Source organism: Stegodyphus dumicola, chromosome X1 (assembly GCF_044657685.1).
Source record: "Stegodyphus dumicola isolate Sdum_Otavi_A_Nest chromosome X1, ASM4465768v1".
NCBI classification, from domain to species: domain Eukaryota; kingdom Metazoa; phylum Arthropoda; class Arachnida; order Araneae; family Eresidae; genus Stegodyphus; species Stegodyphus dumicola.
In genome coordinates, this window is record NC_140780.1 from 19,062,413 (window position 1) to 19,082,484 (window position 20,072).

The window sequence follows — 20,072 nt, forward strand, 5'->3', positions numbered from 1 at the left end:
CCTGAAAATGTTAGTAAATAATAGTAATGACAATAAATAATCTAGAAATAAAATAATACAAATATGGCTAAGATATTTAGCAATCTACGAGCATGCATTTGGACTTAAGTTTGAACTTAAGCTTCGCTTAAGTTTAAATAAAATAGCGTGAAATTGTTTTACTACCCTTTTGATATAAAGAATTATTCACTCTTGTTGAACCAGTTGTGAAGTAAAAAGATGCATGTAAAGCTACACAATATATTAATTACGTTCTCTTAATTTTAATGCACGCCTTTGAAACATTCATTGCGAAACAAAATAATTCAGCGAAAGCAATATTTTGAATTGAAATCTTCGATGTGTGGAGAAAAAAATAACGTACTTCTCTGATGTCCAAGCCGGATAAGAGTGTAAACAGAAAGTTACTTCTCTACGCTTTTTATATATGTCTAGTTTCTCAATTTTAAAGTAAATTATCAATGTTACCAGTATTACCATCAGAAAAAATTTGAAGGAAACTCTCAAAGTAATTTTGGAAATGAATCGCAGTTTTATGATATAATTGGAATTTTTACAAGGGTAGAACAAACCTTTAAGTATAATTTTGTATCCTGCATACAAAGTTATTTAAATGGAGAATAAATATGTACAAATTGGAACAAAATATTTAATCACGTAAATATTTAACTGTGCTGCAATAAGGAAAAACTGTTGTCATAAAGTGGTGAATATATCTAAAGACAGAGTTGCAAATTGAAATGCAGATAAAAAAATCATCAGAAAAGAAACTTATTCATTTATTGTTTTTAAAGACAAAGAAATTGACCTAACATTTACAATAACGTATACAAGTTTGGTTCTCCGACTGTTGCACGGATTCTAGAATCCATTAGTCAGAGATATATGCAGATAACCTAATCATGATACGGAAAAATAATTTTAAATCCTGATTATTTTCGACAACATTTGGAGTAAAACAACGCAAGAAACAACTTTTGCTTTCTGCAGTTTTTCTTTTTCGGATATAAAACGTTAGCTACGCATTGAGGAAAATATTTATGGTCAGGATTGAAGTAGGATACAAGATTACAAGAAGGAGGCATTCAATTTGGACTTCCGATTGATGATCGAGAAATTAACCTCACCAATCCTAACAGTTTGCTTATAACACTGCAACATATAACACCATTCATCTTGAATCTTGTCTCTAATATGCGCATTTTGTAGTTATGCCTGAAATTTGTGGGCAAGCTCTTCTTACGTTTTTAGTTATGATGAAATTATTCTTCCCCTTTTTAAATTTACTGTAGTTGTGATAAAATTGTCCAAATCACCTGTAAAAACAACGTTAATGGCTGACTATGATCTTAGATTTTAGGCTCACACTTGAAGTCTAATAATCCCTCTTATAGAAGTTAGTACTTCTAGATAGTGCCATTATTATTAATTTTATAACAAGCTTAATTCATTAAGTCTCACAGTAAGTTATAAAGGAAATAGGGTTTTTGCTTTTCTTGAAATTGTTTGCATTTACTGTTCCAAGTGTTGTTTCATTCTATGACTTCTTGTTTCTAGTTATTTAACTCACTTGATGATTCTAATACTTTCGCTCTGAATGAAGGTGAGTCTCTAAATTAAGTTACGTGTTATACATATGGTTATATGCCCATAATGTTAACCTGTTCATTTTTTTTTATTTATTAATTTATATCTACAGCAGCTTTGCGTTTGCACAAAATATGTTAATATAAAATATTAAATTTCGCCCTATTCTTATTTCTTTTATCGTTTTTCTGTATATGTATATATGTATTTATCTAAAATCTTACTGTTTATATGTTATAAGGTATTTTCCACCTTCTTAGCGTGCCTTCGTGGTGTAGCGCTCTGCACGCTGGACGCGTATTCCAGAGGTTCGCGGTTCGATTCCCGGTGAAGGTGTCGTTTATTTTTCATGACTCCTGCTTCCAAAATAATGTAATAGCTCTACAATGTATATGTTACCATGAAAGACCGAAATTGGAGAATGTCGACTTTCACCGAAGAATATCAACATTCACCAAATACGTCGGTGAAAGACCGAATATTTCACTACATTCTTGTATATTCGGACCCTCACCGGTGTATGTCGACAATCACAGATATGCTCTGGTGAAAGTCGAAAAGAGAGGTCATAAAGTGCCATAATAGTTTAAGTTGTTGCAATAAATAAGATTTGAATCACATAATTTAGTAAGTTTTTTATTACTGTTATTTTATTTTCTCATTTAGAACGTACTGTATAATTAAGTAAGTTTTTAACTTCTATTATTTTCCTTTCTCATTTTGAATGTATTGTGTGTTTTAGGTTCTCATGTTCTTAAGTTCTTATTTCAAGTCTCATGTGCGTTTATTCGCGACTGAATTACGGAGAAGAAAATATAATATTGTTATATGTTCAACATTCACCATTAGTACATGGTGAATGTCGACATTGACCGGTGTAAGTCAGAAATAAGAGTATTTGGAAAATATTTCGGACATACACCAAGAGACTATGTGAATGTTGACATTCACCGGTGAAAGTCGACATTCTCCAGATTTCGGTGTTTCACCGTAACATATATAAAAACAATAAGATTTTAGCCATTAGTAAATTGATACTCTTTTATAACCTTTTCTAAGTGTGATGTTATAAATAAAATAATAAATCTTTATTGACTAGAGTGATACCGATAGTTCTGAAATGGGTAGAAGAATTGTTTGAATGTAATGTAACGTTTTCTGAGCGTAAGCGTAGAGAAGGAAGAGGATAAATAGTGAATCTACATTCTTTCGAAAATAGCTATCATTTACATCTGAAAAAGACAAAACTTTGCTATAAAGTTTCTGAAATTTTCAAAATATTTCAAATAAAATTTTTGAGTTAAATCTTTCCATACTATTACTTTTATGCTTCTCACACTAAACGTGCGTATACCACATGCATTTTCTACTTTTCGTACCGACATTTCTACTTTCTTTACAGACATCTCTACTTTCCTTACAGACAAGACAAATTAAAAGACAAAAACAAGGTCTTCCATGCATGTTATGATTGATGAAATCACAGTTCTTAATTCTAGTTTTCTCCCCGTTTTTCTTTATTCGTTTGTGCTAATTTCTAAATACAAATGTTTGTATAACTGACTCTTGTGAGTTTAATTTCCACTGGATTTCGAGAAAACCTGAACTAGCACTTTTTTTCAAATAAGCAATAAATCAGAACTGCACAAGGCTTTTTGAGAAATCAAAGAAAATTAAAAACAAATAAACAGTTTGCAATTTTCGCACTTATATAGGAAAGTGTTGCAATTTTAATAAAAGCAATAAAAATTTAAAATGTGTTTTCGAGAAACATTGAATGCCGAAGATAGGAATGGGAACTACAGAAATGTTAAAATACCAATTATGAAATGTTCCTGGAAATATGCTTACACAATCTACATTTGATTTCATAAACAAAGTTGTTTTTCTCGAAATATTTGCTTTTAGCTTTTTCGAGAAATTAATTTCGAAATCTAAATCTGTTCATTCATTCTAAAATTTTATTTTTTAGCACAGGAGGGAGTCCTCTTAATTTAAAATAGTTAGTTCTGAACAACCTTGGCTTCAAGCTATTTCTCATTCTACGGTTTTAAAATCATCTGAAAGGATTGGGTATCCAAATAATAGCATTTAAACAAAACATGTATTTGTTGGATAACGTTTGTAGCATGTATTTCACTGCACAGTTTTGAAATTGATTAAATTTTAGAAAAAACAATTTAAAATGTGTGCATTAATTTACAGATTTATAAATTAACATCACAAAACGAGAAATTTATAAATTTATACGCTATTATGCAGCTTTAATTAGTTTAACTATCAGGTAACCTGTTAAAAATTAAATTAAGCTAAATATCAGATAACGTGTTTGAAAGTTCTAAATATTCATACATGTAGAAGTAGTGGAACGTTGTCGAAATAGACGAATTAAAGATATTAGCACTGCAAATATAAGAAAACATCCTTAATAATCTATCAAAAATTAAAGTTAGTTATTTTATAATTTTATTTAACAATGTATGTTGATTCAAATAACAACATCAACTGTTTAGATATGGCAAATTTCAAACAGCAATTGATAACATAATTAATAAAACTGGGATAAAGATTTAACTAGATGACTTATTTATACAAAAAACATATTGTTCTTCAATTGTTATTAACAATAAAAATTGGAGCTAACATATGAAAAAAAAACTCAGAAACGGAAATCAAACTCATTATTTTAAAAGAAAAATTCTAAATAAAAAACATAGAAAATGCACAGATCAGTTACATAAAATATTAGAACGTTAGAAATATTTAATGAATGTAATAAATTTTATAATATTCCGTTAAAAAGAGCTATCTGCTTTTTTATCTACTGTGCTTGTTTAGTTTGAGTTTTTTCATGATCTGTAACTGCCATTCTTGCCGACATGTATGCCTACCATGCAGCGATATCTCCAGAGATTTGCTTAGCTTCATACGGGAGTTAAAAATATGTCCAGTTTAGCATGAAGCTCAATTCACCCAATAGAAACCCAGCGTAATTTTAACCCAATGTAAAAATTATTTAGTATTTTTAAGTGAAAATATGATTCGGCGGGGACATTTCCCAGTTCCTAAAAATAACAACAAGAAGGAATTAATAATTTGATTTTTCTGGCATGTATTTACAAATAGTCTTAACAATGTAATGAACAACACTATATCTTGTTTTTGAATTTTTCTTTGTTTCATTCCTCTGCACGTTTAATTATGTTATAAAGTATTTCTCCCGCTTTCCTAGCGTGACTTCGTGGTGTAGTGGTTCTGCACGCTGGGCCGGTATTCCAGAAGTTCGTGGTTCGATTCCCGGTGAAGGCGGTAGCTAATTTTTCATCTCTCCGGCTTTTCTAATTAACCTAATGTCTCTACAATGTAAAGAGGCCCACCAGCGGCCGAGCGGTAAAATCGCTGAACACTGGTAGTTCGGTTCGAGGTTCGAATCCCGCGAACGGGCTGGCTGCATGGGCGTTTTCGTGGTTTTCCCTATGTGTAACGTGTATACGAGTCAGTTTCCCTTAGAAAGTCCTCCACGAAGGCATCCTTTCCCTTAGGCAGATAGCCCTAGTGTGCTTTGCCATATTCTCAATACACATACACATACACATACTACAATGTAAAGCCAAATAGGAACAAATAATTGTTTTTATTTATAAATGAAGAATGACAGATAAAACTATTTAAATCTTAGAATTCATTAATTAGTATATTTCTAAAATTAAAATGAAGTTTTAAAATCTTTAATGGTTTACATTTTTCATACATTTTTTTTTTACTTCATACATTTTATTTCATACATTTTGTTAAAAAAAAATTATAGTTATTTTTATCTGATCCTCAACAGGTCATTAGGTTTGCAAATTTTTTTACAGAAAAATAGTAAATAAAAAAGCAGAACTTCTGATTTTTCACAGAAGAAGGCTTACAATTACCAATTAATTTTCCGGTCTTCCGAATTTTACTAATTTCTAAATTTAAATGTGAAAACGATTTCCAACTGTCCGTTAATGTATTAAAGATCTAAAATATGATGGAATACTAAACATTTTTAATGGAATCAAATATTTCTAGTAAAGCTTGCATATTGCCTATTTCATATTATGTACGACAGAAATTATTCGCGGTTTTTTTACTTTTCTGGGTAACGTTACTGATGCGATGCACAAAGATTAATAGCTCTTTACATTAAAAATATTATTTTGATCTACCCACGAAAAGTAGAATTGTTCCAGGTTAAAATTTGCAATAAGTAAAATATAGCTTTCTGAAGGAAAATACAGTTAACAGAGTTTTGAAAAATACTAAAGCTACCGAAAATGTAATAGGCGAGAAGTCATATACTGTGTTCTCCACAACTTTTCATCAATGTCTTCGAAATGTGTGCCTATAAATTTGGACAGAATTTCACCTAGACTGCCTCTTTATTCGTAATTTATATGAAACAAATACTTTTCTTGAGGTAAAAAATTCAAAAACCAAAATTTTCAGGAGATTATACTTGCCGATTATACATGCAATATTCTGAACGCAAGTCGATGCAAATAAAATTTCCTTTCCTCAGTTTGAATTGTGTAATATAATCTTTTGTTTTTTTCGAAGGCAAGAAAGAGGATTTGACAAATGTATTATCAATTATTAATTCTAACAATACCAGCATTCAATCAAAGCTTGATCACAAACCTTTCAACTCCATTCTGTTTGTTTAATATTTAAAAGGGCGTAAGAAATCCAATTTCAGTGCTACAATACATATGATGTACTTTGGATCTGTCTTCCTTCTCTCGTCTCATCCGTTCGCAATACTAGAGAAAAAAAATGGCTGATCTTTAAGTTTTGTGATTTTATGTTCTCGGTGAATGACCATTATTAACCACTTTTAATTAAGAATTCAAATTTTTGAGTTCCTATACCAAATATCTTAGATCTTAAGCTCAGATATATTAAATATTTAAGACGATGCCTTTGCTTTTTATTATCGATAAAGATTATGCAGATTTCGCTATTAATATAAGTGTTGATATGTTTCAGCTAAAAATGTTGTAATCGTTCCATTATTCTACTCTGATAGTTGCTTTATTGCATAAATACGTCATGCTGTATTGTAATAATCAGAACGAACTTCAAGTTCTCTTCTCTTCCCTTGTCCCAAAAAGGAATCATGAAAGAACCCTTAAAGACCCTCGAGGAGACTTACGTTCCGTTGAATTTACAGCATTCATACCACCGCTATTCATTGTATGAAAATTAGACTTAGGGGCATTTAAAACATTGGATTAAAGGTAGTGAATTATATAACAGATAGGGAAAAAATAATCTGCTTTCCTTTAATAGTCACTGAAAATATTTGGCCTCTCTTTCATACTTTCTGTCTATGATCGCATCTAAGATTTTCGTTAAAAGGTTAATTAAATCTTCTTGATTACAGAAACGTTTTGAGCCTACCACATTTAAGAAAACCTGGCAGTTTTTAGGATTTTCTCAGCGGGAAACAATTTGATGCACTTATCTTAAGAATTTGTGCAGTAGTTTCCCAGAGCATTCGTTCCTCTAAACTGTAAAATGAACTTATCAGAATAATTTGGTTATGCAGAAAGGGAATACGCCATTTGAAATCCACCGGTCCTTCTTTTTTCCCTCTTTTTTTCTCTTTTCCACCGTCTCGCCCCAAATTGAAATTTGCGCCAAAGGTCAATTATTAAAATTCACGCTACGTGAACGTTATATCCTGGATCAGTTACTTTCTGGAGCGGTCATGTGTAATAATTGCACTTTTCGCTGTAAGATTAAGTTCAAAATAAAGATTGAATTCTAAAAATATTAAGAAAAGGAAAGTGCGTTATTTTTATTTTTCAATCAAGGAAAATCTGAAGATACACTCGTTGAAAAGAAAAATCAAGATGGGCATTTTTTTAAGCTTTCCTGCAATGTACTAATATCGATGTATACAAATGTATATAAGCGTTAATGCATGAGTAATTTCTTTCCATCTGTTGTCAGTAATACTACTTCGGCCCCTTGAATGAGATACAGGGGACTTTGGATGAGATCACTACGCTGTTCAAAAGAGGTGACAAAAAATAAAAAAAAAAAAAAGACTCAGGTATCTCGTATAATTTCAAGTATCTCGTACTTGCAGTCATCTGAATCGTAAATCGCATCAGTAGCAATAATTTTGCCCAAGAACTTCAAGTTTGGATGGATGTAATATTTTACACAGTATTAAAACTTTTACATTCCATACAAAACATCATTTTCAACGTACCACGTAAATAAATGAGAATTTTGAGATGCAAGAATTACAGCTTTGTAACGTCTTCATCTATGGCTGTGCACCATGTATAAGAAATGTAAGTGAATGTTTTTTTTTTATTAAAAGAAACACAACAAGTTCCCCATGTACCACATAGTATCACATGGAGCTTACAGAAGTAAGTAAGAAACACAATACAAACTAAACAGAAGAGAAAATTGAAATAAAATTAAGGATGATTACACAGTTTTACAATGAATTGACAAAAAGTGTTAAAAGCACTTCTCTCGGAAATAAATTGGTAAAACTCTGGAGGCCAGTTAATATTAAAATTTTTCAGTCCCAGTTTCAAGACTTTTCTTTCGCTCTCATATTTAGGGCATAGAAGAAGCACATGTTCTACATTCTCCTCGCCGCCGAGGACACAGTCACAGACAGACTCAGGACTCAACTTAAATCTGTTCAAATAACTTTTAAAATTCCCATGTCCACTAAGAAACTGGGTTAATTTATAATTTGTGAAGAAATGATGACACGACAATCTCATTTTAATAGAAGGGAAAAATCTTCTAGTTAAACTCCCTTTATTTGAATTAATGAATTCGTGATTCCACGACTCCACAATGCTTTCATACATGACCTTCTTATAGAAGGAATTAGGGATATTGACAAAAGTGTCAATTTCCCGCTTAGTCTCAGTCTTAGCAAGGAAATTGGCTCGCTCGTTCCCAACAACACCTGTATGACCACGAACAAATGAAAATGAAACCGAAATATTTTTATCCTTTAGATTTTTCAGTTCTTTTTGAATCTCGATAATGATATTATTAGAAGAAGAAATACATTTTAAGATCTCCAAGGATGAGTAAGTAAGTGAATGTTACCATGATGGTTATGAGATAAAATTTTACAATAAATTTCAGCTATGAGATCTTTCAGAATAAATCATTAAGCTTTCATTTTCAGCTAGTAATTTGAGTTAAGCATCCATTTACAATGACAAAATTAGTAACACTGTTACGAAAGGAGAATACTTCACATTTTGAATGTAAATCTTTATTACGCAATCATTCTCATATCGTCTTATGCATAATATGCAAACATTCTCGCTTCTAATACAGAGTGTGCCTAGATAGTTTTAAAACTGAATTTATAAACATGAAGATATGGGAAAAGCACTTTTCTCTCTGTTTAGATTTCTACATCTCTTGACACCTTCACAGAGATTTTGAATTATTTCATAGTAGTCAACACTTGGAAAGTACATATTATACATACTGTTTTAAAAGGTTACAAAATGTTATCAAATTGTTACCTTTTAAGTTAAGATTTCTCTTTAGGAAACAGGAATTAGTTCATATGTGCCACATCTGCCGAGTAGTAGCGAAAGACTTCACCTTTATTTATTATATCCTTTCTGATAACAGCTGTACTGTGCGAAGAAAACATTCTTATTTATCAATGAGTCATTAAATCGATATCGCAGATAACGACCGCATTAAAGAACAAATATTCTGTGACATTGCTTAGTAGAAGTATCTTGGCTAGATTTCTTTCCATAAAAATAAGGTATGGTGATATTTAAATTCTAAATTATTATTAAATTCTAAATTGAATTATTACTACAAGAATGTCTCACTCTAAGAAAACAGTCACAAAGTAAAATCGCTTTAAATTTATTCTACCTTACCAGTTGAAAGAGTTTAAACTGAATGGGCAACGTAAAATTACCAACCAACCTTCACCTGGTTTAAAACTTAAAGCTTCCTTTTACCATGGTGGATTAGAAACCCTTCCATGAAGGCATTCCTCCTCTTAGGCAGATAGCCGAGTGCTTTGCACCATAAAAACCAAACCAAATAAACCAAACCTCTTAAAATGGTTGATAAATTCAACAATTTAAATCAAACCTGACTAAAGATCTAGATAACGACAGAAATTCAAACACACAACTTACCAAAGGGGGATCTAACCTCAATCTTCAATATCCGCATCGAGATCAGTCTTGGACTCGCCAACAGGCCTTGCTTTAACCGGCAAGACAGCGATGGAAAGTAAACTCTTACATACATATTCGTAATTCCTATTGTTGACTAATGCGCCGTTGTCTGACCTACAGTCAGCCCAAGCCTACGAAATTCCTCCTGACAAGGAGCGCAAGCTACTCCTGTCGTGGGCAACAGTCTTGAGCACATAACAGGTGACAGTGCGATTTAGCTCAGATCCACCCCCAATTTTAATGGAGAGCCTCGTAGTGGGACGGATCCGAGGTTCTGCCACCCCTGTTCCCCTACCAGCAACCTCTCGAGAGGACTTTTGTCTCGCCGCATACTTAAAGTGTCCTCATGTCGTACGGACACTATACATTCACAAACATGGATGCCTTCCACGGGCCCTTCGGCACGCAGTTAACGGCGCTAACCACAATATTAGTTGGGCGGCTTCGTAATTCCTATACCTCTTTATACTATAACTGCTTGTAGTCTTATCTAAATAAATTCATAAATAAATAAGCAAGCTTTGTGGCGAAAAGAGGTAGCTAGGAACGAAGCAAATGAAATCATATTTTGTTATTAAAACATAAATTTCACAACCGGAGTATATTTTAATGAAAGCGATTTAAGTTGTGTTAGTAAGTATTGCCGCTATAATTTAGCCATTAAATTAGTTGAAAACTATTCATTGCGAAACAAACATTCTCTTGTATGTGATTAGATATCCGTTTAGATATCTCTACTTGAAAGAGAAAAGAAAAAAAATAAAGATAAAAAAAATATGAAATTCCATTAACATTTCTACAATTAACTGAGTCCACTGACCAGTGAATATAGTGCATATAGACCGTTAAACGATGGTAACTTGATTCAGCTTCGAACCCAAACTGATTGCCTGTGTTCACTGTTATTTTCTGTTGTGTTGCAAGGTATTTCTCCCGCCTTCTTGGCATGATTTCGTGGTGTGGTCGTCTGCAAGCTGGGCGCTTATTCCAGAGGTCCGTGTTTCGATGCCCGGCGAAGGCGTTGCTAATTTTTGAAGTCGCTTGTTTCGAAATAACCTAATTTCTCTACAGTGGCATCCGAACTAAAAGGTTGTTGGATGATGATTGTCCACACCCGGGATTTGACGATTGGGTCCTCTAAAAAACCCCAGTCGCCATTTAAAAGGGGGAGTATATAAAGTATTTGTCCCGCCTTCGTGGTGTGGTGGTCTGCACGCTCGGCGCGTATTCCAGAGGTCCGCGGTTCGATTCCCGGCGAAGGCGTCGGTAATTTTCATCTTCCCTGCTTCCAAGTAATGTCTCTACAGTGTAAAATAAATAAGAAGCAGCTTTCCTCAGAGAGACCAACACAAACGCATCTTCCCTTTAAACAGGCAGTCATCATGTGCTTTGTTGTGTACAATTAAATAAACAAATAGCATTAAGGACCGAGTTTTAAGAATTAATATTATATCCTCATGATATACCTTCGTAAGTTTTCAATGTAACTCGTTAAATTACAGTAATAATAGTTTTTTTTTCCTTTCATTTCGTAGTTGCGATAACAAATTACTTATGTAATCGTTTATGTTCATAAACAAAAGTGAGAAAATAATAAGTTTCCTCTGTGCCGCGATCCCTATTACTACATATTCAAGCTCTTACGTTGAATTATCGATATCTCTCACACGCTCATATTTCAAAAATGCAGTTATTTAGAAGCCTTTCGTAATTAGTTGCAAGATTTGTAGTTTCAAGTACAAGATGGAAAGATAATCATTTCGATATCAATAATATTTCAAACTTTTATTAAACATTAATTCTATTTTAAGCTGAATTAAAAAATGTCTTAACTAGATCACGACTGAATTTCAGATATTATGTTAACTAACCGACCTTCATTAAAGCATGGTACAATATTACAGAAGGATCCGAGTTCACCGGTTAGATTTGTCTTATTCTGAGCATTATTACTGATAACTGGAAGACATCATTAGCGTCAAGATAAAGGGGAATCCCATACATTTTTCTGAGAATACACGAGCTCACAATTATTAGGTGCACCTACGAGCGTGCAGGTTCTGAAAATTTTTTAACCTTCTAAAATAAATATCGTCTCATTCAACTGCGAAACATTTCTGCCGTTAAAAATTAACGCAAGCTCTTTAGAATTAACACATGAGTAATTTTGTTAATTGCAATCATGCCAGATTTTAACGAGATTTCTGAGTAGCGCGAGGTACAAATTTGATGTTATTAGTGGTGTTCTACAGGATGCATTCTAAACACATCTGCTTTCTGCTGAAGAAGGTAACCGAAATTCCACACTTTTGGATTTTAAAAAGAAATGCCTTTTCCGAGAGACATCTTCAGAAGCTTTCGATCTAATCGAAAGCAACGATTTAAAAAGAATGGCGATGAATATGTTTTCGCTTATGAAATCAAGTTCGCTTTTTAATTTCAGTAAATTGAAGATTAAGAAATTTACTATTTAAAACGAGGGCGCTGTAGAAAATTTTCTTTAAACTTAAAAATTTGTTTAATTGGAATACCGCTCGAGAACTGTGTCTGCAGTTGACTCTTATACGGATTATTATTTAATAATTATTTTCAGTTTCTTTTAAATATTAAAGGATTAAAAGTCTAAATGAAAATAAAGAAAACTCCTCGTTTTTAAATATAAAGAATTCTATTAATAAATGTTTTATTTTCATGTTTTACCACTAATGATGTGAATTTAATCTACAAAGAATTTGACAGTGAATTTAAAGTTTGAATAGCAATAGACACTTCGTATTTTAAAGAGCCATATTGTGAAGAGAAAACAGAGAAATTTCATTGCCAGAATTTCATTACAATGTTGTATTTTAACGAATTAAATCGTGAGAAACGACAAAAAATTTCAAAATAAGAATTTCGAAACAAATGAAACAACGCATATTATATGCACATAATGTAATTGCAATAAAATAAAAAGAAAAATTAAAATGACAGTATAAAACAAGAACAAAGGTATAAGAAAAAGTTCCTCTTTTACTTTCGTTTTCTTTCAATTTACTTCACTTGTCATATTATTTCCTTCTATCGATTTCAAATGCCAAATATGCATAACATATTCCACACACTGCTTTCGCTTGCTGCTAAAATCTAATTAATTGTTCCACCGTATCTTCCTTTTGATATTTATAAGCCGAAATGAAATTTAATTTAGAATATAGCCATGTAAAATCTTCGTCTAGTTAACTAAATATCAAAGTATATTACGGAACTTTAATGAATGTGTAAATATATAACCGTAATGTAGCGAAACCAAACGGAATATATCGTGCAAGGTAACTAACATAAAAAGGTATCATTTGTAAGATAAACCTACGCTTCTTTCTCTCTCTGTATATATCTCTCTCTATATATATGTAAGATTAAAAATATGTGAATCAAAATTATAACTTAAATATTTATTATAATTTAATCTCATTGCGTACTTTCTTTTATCAAAATAGGTTAAAAAATTGCGTATTTTTTATTACATATTTCAAATCTGCATATATTTTAGAGTTAAAATATACAAAAATTTTTGTAAAAGAGGTTTTTTTTCAATATACAAGGCTTGTATACAAGCTTTACAAGGGCTTTTCGCCGCCCTGTTCAATATGATTGTTAACGAAACCGGTTGCCGTATAACTAAGTCCGGGTTTGAATTTCATAGATGTTACGACAATTTATCTTTTCTACCTGCGAGTGTAATATCAATTTCCCTGTGGCCCACCAGCGGCCGAGCGGTAAAATCGCTGAACACTGGTAGTTCGGTCCGAGGTTCGAATCCCGCGAACGGTCTGGCTGCATGGGCATTTTCGTGGTTTTCCCCACGTGTAACGTGTATAGGAGCCAGTTTCCCTTAGAAAGTCCTCCACGAAGGCATCCCTCCCCTTAGGTAGATAGCCCTAGTGTGCTTTGCCGTATTCTCAATACACCAATACACCATCAATTTCCCTGTTGTGCAACCTGGGCAAAGTCTTGGTGAAAAGACGGCTGAATGGATGACGGATTAGGCTATTTAAGAATGACGCTTAAAGGCCTAGTATCTGGTCATAAGGGAAGTAAAATACATTTTAATTCAGTAGTTCTGGTGACAAAAAGTGTAAAAAAAAAGTTTAAAAACATTTGAAAAACGGAATAAGCTAATTATTCAGTTATGGCAAAGCACACGAGGGCTATCTGCTTAAAGGGAGGAATGCCTTCGTGGAGAATTTTCTAAGGGAAACTGACTCGTACACACGTTACACATGGGGAAAACCACGAAAACGCCTGTGCAGCCAGCCCACTCGCGGGATTCGAACCTCGGACCGAACTACCAGTGTTCAGCATCTTTACCGCTCGGCCGCTGGTAGGCCACTGGAATAAGCTAAATAGTATGCAACAAAATGTTTTGCTGTTCAGCAGTTTGTGTCACAAAAAGAACAAAGAACCTTTTGGAAACGTTTGAATAACAGAGAAAAGTTAAATATTATACTACGAGTCTGAAACAATTTTGTCTATAAAACATGAAACACGCCTAACACAGTCTCATCATAAATGAATTCCTGAATCAGTGCACGCAAGCTTATAGAAAAATTGATTCTGTCAGATAATGATAGTTAATATGATCAAGAATTCACTTGGGATATGCATTTTTAATGCCTAACAGTAAAGAATGATGCTATTAAGTTGTCTTTATTTCTGAAAAAAGGATAAACATTCCGGAAAAAGCTTTTAGAACGATAGAAGATGAATCTTACTTTAAGAGGTATCAAGAACAAGGAATTATGTATTGTTATCATTTCTGAATCTTTGTAATATAATAGAATTAATTAGTATACCGGGTACTCTGAACTGCACTTCACTCTGAACTTATGTTAGACTAAAACAAATGCTTTAAAATTAAATATTTTCCGCTGCTAGATGTTTATTGATTGTGTATAGATTTTTATTGTTTCAAATTTGAAGCGATTTTGATTAAAAGACGTGAGTAAAAATGCAGTAAAATGTTGAGAATAGCTTTCTGGAATATTCATGTAGCCAATTCATGTTATGCCGTTCTGTCTGTAGTGAAATTAAATATTGGTTCATCTGTGAACACGCGCAATACGTGTCAAATTATATTTGATCTAGTCACTATGCTCTCTGTAATGGATTAGCTGCGCTTGTGGAGAGGTGTGGAAAGCATTTCATGCCGAAGGTTTGAATCTAAACCACTATTTCAAAGTAATGCAACGATTTACTTTGAAAATATCACAAAAGTGATTGTAATAAAGGGGAATTATCACTATCATAAAAGTAATGGCTATAATCAAAAAAGGAGATTTAGGTTTAATAGTAGACATTAGAAGTCGTTTTAAAGAGTCATTTTTTTAACATTGTGTTTGTATGCGACTACGGTTTTCATCAAAAGAGGCTCCAAAATTTTGGTAAAAATTAATTTAAAAAATATTTATATGTTATATTCAGACAGCAGTACTTTAATGGCACTTTCTGAAGTACTATCATAACCGCGTTTTGTCTCATAAAACAAGTTGTAACGAAAGAGCACCCAGTCTACTCTCAAATTCAGAAATATTTTTAAAAAACAGATCACTTCAGACAGACTGAATTGTTAAACTTGATTTATTATCTATGATACAACACTTCTAATTATCATGTTATGTAGTTCGTTTGATTTATTAATTATTCATAAAAGTACATTTGTTGAAAGGTATTCATAGAAAACACGTTGTTTCATTATATTTTGTTGCATATGCATAAAGAACAGTAAGGGAACCTTGAATTAGTTTTTGAAAAATATATTTCAATACAATTTTAATCTAAACTATCAGGTTTCATATGAGGAGGTCATTACAAGTTGTATTCCTTAAAATCTCACTTAATCAGACTCATTATGACATCTTACTGCATATAAATACATGAGTCGAGATAATTATGAATCCGGTAATATTGATTACAACCATTACTTGAAAATAAAGAAATATCTCATGAAGAAATTTTATTCAAGTGGGAGTAATTATTGCCAGGTTGAAATAACTCCTTTTCTGCTCGTGTTTTAATTTAGCTGATGAATTTTTTAGTACACTCTGCTACATATTTACGAATGTATAAATAGTAGCTTCGTCAAAGATGCTGAAACACTTAATAATATTTAATAGCTTTCTTATATTTAACGTTAAAACAAAAATTTTAAAAATGGAAATTGGTTTCGTATAAAAGCAAAATTTTGCAACATGAGTTAAAAATCATCATAATCCACATAAAATTTTAAATGAGAAAAGAAAGAATTTTGCAATGCATAAAAGAATCTGCTATACTTTGTGATAGAGGCCGTATCCTGAAGCTTAATAATTTCGATAAACTAGAGCAGATTTGAGTTAAAATAATATGCAGAATAGCAATTATTAGAGGAGTTAAAGCAAAAAGAATCAGAGTAATATTGTTAAATCTTCAGGACTAGTTTTGAAGGTTTAAATATACAACATTCTGCTTCAGTTGCGGAAATGCAAATGACAAATGAGAAGCCAATGCTAAGATAAGATAATGCAATAAGAATGAGAGAAAAGAAGTATGACCAATCAATAGAGGCGACTTAGTCAATAGAGGGCGACTGGCGCCCTCTATTGATGAAAAATTAAAAACAACTATAAAATAATTTCTTTAGTAGTTGAGGATAAAGACGTTAACTGGGACCGTTAACTCCAATTTAGAGATTTTTTATAAATGTGAAAACCCTCTAGATCTAATTCGCTTACGTCATGATGCCTTTTGGATACTTTTGGCTGCAGAAAAATAGAAAAAGTGACTTTCTGACCAAAACTGTTGGGCAGCGAAGGATTTAGGTGCCCGACAGTTTTGGTCATATGCCTCATGTTCCTTAGCGCAAAATTTCAAGATTCTCTTAGTTTGATCAATACAAATTAAATCACATTAGCAAGGACATTACATTAGCATTACCTCAGAAATCTGGAAATCCATATCCTGAATGTGGTCCTGAAGTGTAGAAATGCGAATTTTATTCACAGAGTAAAAATGTCTCAAAGGCTGAAATTTTGCAAAATACGTGCAATTTTAATCAAAGGAATCGAAGGAATATTCGAACAAAAGAAAGGAATAATAAACTAATTTTTATAATCTTCAGAAACGAAAGGGTGACATTTAATGTGTTGAGATCGGAATTTTTTAACCCCTTGGTCAATAATGTTAGATTAAAAGCCTCTGCCATAAGCAACTGCATTTTAGTAATTTAGTTCTTCACCAAGAGCCGACTTGGAGCAGCTAACCTGAAGTGCATGTAAAACGGAATAACATGAAGCTAATTTCCGTTTATCCAAATGACATGATTTTAAATGGGGAGGAATCCACACAGGTGAAGGTTTACTGTAAACAATAGTACTAAAGATGGCTATGTTGCGTGTAAGCAAGATGTCAAGAAACGGAAGGGATGTCGCAAGTTCAAAAGTGAACTGAATCCTGCCATTCAGTTCACTTTTAATTGGAATTCATTACTGAAAGAGTTTTACTTCTGTCAAACAAGGGGAAAGATATTGTCAGAGCAGTGGAGCTACACAGAGAATTTTAAAATTTCAAATAATTTGGATTTATAATAATGCATACAGATAATTCAGCTAAAATAACACCACGAACAAATACTAATTTAGAAATTCAACAACAAAAATCAGCGTTATATTTGCAAATTTTCACAGGACTAGTGATAATGATATGGTTAGGTAAAACCATCAAAACTAGTCCTGCGAAAATTTGCAAATACAACGCTGATTTTTGTTTTTTGACTTCTAAATTAGTAAAATGCATATAGATATCAGCAAGCGTAGGAGTAAGAGGGCTTCCCATGGCAAATCCCTTAGTTTGCTTATAATGTTGTACTTTGGAAAATAAAATGTGCTTGATTCAAACAGAATTGAGAAAGTGAAGTTAATTCATTAATTCTGATACAGGAGAAATGAAATTCTTATTTTTAGGCATTTAAATGCACCTTTCACTGAGACGTTGAGTTTTTGTCTTTTGGATAATGCTTTCAAAAAAAAAATATGGTTGATCTTTACATTATGGTAACTTGGCGATTTTTTGGCGACCAACTCTTCTACAGCAACCCTATATTTTTTTTCCCGCCGCCATTTTGTCTTCACGAAGTAAAGACATGTTTCTTTTCTTTTTATCTACTGAACACTTCTTCCAACAATCTACTAGCCGAATTACACTTATGCTAGAAATTTTATCTAACAAAACTGCTTAATCATGACAAATATTCACTGCAAAATTGGGAAAAAGTGCAGAATACCATACTCCTTACGCGGTTTTCAAAATAACACATACACATAAACCATGTACACGTCGACTTATTTTTACTTAAAAAAATATCCCAGAATTGCACAAAAATGGCATTGCACACACTCTTCACTATATCCATGTACACTGCTTTTTTCTCATAAATTAGAAAAATTTCACGAAAATACATGACAATTTTCTGAATCTTTAAACCCGGTAAAAAGAACATATATGAAATTACCTGATCGCGAAAAAGTATATACCCTTTCCAAATATGAACATTTCCACATATAAAATAAATAAAATATCCAAAAACTTTTACCTCTAAATCATCTATTATATTATAAACGTCACCAACGAATTCATACCGCAAGCATTACAAATACTTAGTATCAAATATTTAAATTATTTCCATGCACGTTTACTTCAACTAAAACGTATACCAAATTCCTACAAACATAAAATTCACAAAATAACTTTCATTTAATTAAAATATCACTAAACCATGTACACGTCGACTTATTTTTACTTAAAAAAAAATCCCAGAATTGCACAAAAATGGCATTGCGCACACTCTTCACCATATCCATGTACACTCCTTTTTTCTCATAAATTAGAAAAATTTCACGAAAATACATGACAATTTTCTGAATCTTTAAACACGGTAAAAAGAACATATATGAAATTACCTAATAACGAAAAAGTATATACCCTTTCCAAATATGAACATTTCTAACTAACTTACATAATCTTCTTCAGAATCTTGATTACGTGTCCGATAAACTTTTCTTATTTCTGTTTCAGGATCTTTAAAATCATACTTATAGTTCACAGCAAGGTACCAGGTAAAATAAATAACTTAATAAAACATCTTTACTTCTATCTCGCACAACCTTAAAGACACACTTATTACTACCCCTTTCAATCCTACTAAATACCCATTTCGAATTCACTTTAGTTAAGGCCATGGGATCCAAAAATTAACGAACGCTGTTTCATACAACACAGAATAAAGCCAAATACAAAATTTCCAGATATTTCCCGATTTCCCCCCTTTTCCGATTAAAGAACCGTAATTCGTCCATTAATATCACATGACATATCCCATGATCTCTCATTTCCCTCACACAAAATAATGCGTAATCTGAACTGAGTACTGCTCACATTATTACCAAAGTCCCAGATAGTAACCTTTATCGCCTCCAAAATGTCCTCAAACTATCAGTTACCATATTCTAAAGATCAGAGATAAAGGTTAAGGCTTATTATAATCCGGTACTTTCGAGAGCAATGTTATTTTTGAATACCTTTCGCATAATCTGAGTACTCAAATTTCCTACTCAATTCATTATTTTAATCAATCCAGCAACAGAAAAAATAATAATTTGCATCTTAAAAACAGAAAATGAGGGGGGAAAACCAATGTAATCTTAGTTATCAGTTTTTGTAACTACTGAACCAGTTTCTCATAAACGAAACTCTCACGTAGTATAATAGAATTTAATAGTATTGTAGTTTAAGTGCATGGTATCAACAAAAACGTGAAGCTAAAATAAAAAATAAGTATATAAATAATATAGCAGTATCGCATAAAAAACTATGACTTTCCTCTTTCATGAATCCTCATCTATAACACTAACACCCTTAGTGGTAGGCAACTAACAAATGTTCTCAAAAATAGCAAACTTCGCTTGTGATGTGCTTAAACTTCGCATACTATTTTATTGAAAATTTTTTGTTTCTTTTTATAGTTTACTAATTTTTGGATAATTTTCACAAAACAATACAAATTTTGATGTCTTCTGCAGGTTACCACTTTCTAGAGAACTCTCACAAAACAATGCAAATTTTGATTTATCTAATCCATTACTGCTGACTAGAGATTTCACTATTTTAGAACGCAGCATATTAGCGTCATTTATTTAAGCTACAAAATATATATTTACAACTGAATAATGCGGC

At 32.2% G+C, this 20,072-nt stretch overlaps 1 protein-coding gene across 5 annotated transcripts in view; it reads right to left on the bottom strand.

The window, feature by feature from the left end:
• Positions 1–20,072, bottom strand: part of LOC118185645 (uncharacterized) — a 539,917-nt gene that overhangs the window by 190,906 nt on the left and 328,939 nt on the right. The window lies entirely within an intron of this gene.